Below are 2,139 nucleotides of genomic sequence, written 5' to 3'. Positions count from 1 at the left end.
AACAAACAGCTAGATTACGCAAAGACTATCAAAAACCCATATTAAGTCCATAGCCCCCCTTTCTTCAAAAAGGGCAACTACGGACTAAGGGGACTTGTAGGGATAGGGTACTAAACCCACCCCAAAGTAATATAAGAATCACTGAGTGGATAAACCACACGCCAGGCGGACTGCATGGCGCCATGAACATAGTCTAATATAATAAACATTCTCCGACACCTCGGGAATGGTAGCGCTAAGATCTCCACAAGCACGGGACAAAAAGGAAGAATATGCATCGGGAATATCACCCAACCAATGGGGATGGAAAAACACATAAAAGACGGTACAAAATAGTACATCACGTCAATGTAAAAAGGCCATGGTGTCCACCAACCTCCATGACCGCACGAATGGAGAATATAATTGGTGGAAATCTGACAAGGCAGTGGGCATGTTCTCTCTCCTCCGGCTATAAATACTGAAACAACTCCAAACGATAAAGGATCTACGATCCAATATTCTAACTCTCTCTCTCTTAATATATTTCCACTGTACTAAAAATACTGATTCTCACGCCGAAGGATGTTACGAGAGAATCCCCCCCCCCCCCATTCCTCGTAACGAGCTCACGGTGTTCTGTTTTGCAGGAAATATTCATCTGCGCCAAGAAGGATTTTAACCCATCGTGGGGAATACTTGACCATTACCCTAGGACTAACTTGATAGACATAAGGGGTGGATTTGTGTTTCTTCAACAACGTTGTAGTTGTTTATGTTGGTTCATAAGTCAACTCATGAGATATTGTATAATAGCCTTTTATTTCGTTAGTTTTTTAATTCGTATAATATTTTACAAAACTTTATTATATAATTGTTTTTATTGTTATTACCGTTTCAAGTTAGTAGCATCAATATTGTATATATTTTTCATAACTGTAACACATATTTGAATTACATTGTTTAACAGCTATTTTGACCCCAAAATTTATCAAAGGGAATCAAAATTTTAGACAAACCGTGAGATCATTTAATTATGTTTGTTTTAAAAAATAGACATGTCATTATAAAACAATTTATTACATTGAACGTTGATATATTGTTTTTTTAATTGGTGTAACTTATAAATATTTTAAAAGTTAACATACTAAGTATGTGAACCAAAACGTATAATCACATGAGGGTATTTCTTTGTTCTTTTATAATGCCAATATAAAACAATTTATTACCTTCAATAAAAAATTGTAACGGTTGGATTATTCTAATGAATGTTAAAAGTATTTCTTTGATCTTTGTTACAAAATAGACATGACATTATAAAACAATTACATTGAATGTTGATTTATTGTTTTTTTTAATTCATTTCGCTTAATTTAATGATGCGTAATTGTGCAAAGGCAGGCTACGAAAATGATGTTGTCATCGAAAGAACTCAAGGCCGATGCTATTGTATATGATATTTACAGGCCAATATTAATTTTTTTCAATAGAAATGTTAAATTGATATTAAAGTTTTTTTTTTCTTATTTATAGATATGTGGATAATTTTGTGATTCCACAATTAAATAGAAGTTTATGTGAAGTATAATATTATATTGAGTTGACTTTATTCTTGTGGTTTTGTAATTTGAAATGTAAAACTGGGAGGGCTGATTTTGTAATTTCATAGTTAATAATATAAAATAGAACGAGCGGTGTTTATGAACATTTTATAGATTTTTAGTTGCATAAATAAGTTGTACTCTAATGCTTCATTGACTTGTACATTATAATCTACAAATCGGTTTTGAAAATTTTTTATATTGAAATGTCGACAAAAATAAGCACGTCATAATGTTTGGTTCAGTTATTTTAAGAACATTATATATTTAAATATATGGACGAAAGCAATAAAAAAGGTAAGTTTGAGTAATTTTTTGATAAAGATGAGGGGTAAAATGTGTAAGCATTTCTAGATATTACAAAAGTTAATTAAAGTTTAAGGGTATATATTGTAAGTTTTAAGAGGTATATATTGTAAATATAAAATGACAGTTTGAAGTTACGGTTAATGATTTGTGTAAAGTCAAAAATGCCCCCAATGGATTAAAAAATTATGCATTAGAAGTTGTACAAGTTGCATTATAGATTGGACCTCTTAAAAATTAAGAGGTCCTTGGG

The sequence above is a fragment of the Bidens hawaiensis genome, unplaced genomic scaffold (genome assembly GCF_021521415.1).
Source record: "Bidens hawaiensis isolate Kalapana, Puna unplaced genomic scaffold, B.hawaiensis_p1.1 tig00024412_1, whole genome shotgun sequence".
NCBI classification, from domain to species: Eukaryota; Viridiplantae; Streptophyta; class Magnoliopsida; order Asterales; family Asteraceae; genus Bidens; species Bidens hawaiensis.
Note: the sequence above shows the minus strand (reverse complement) of the source record.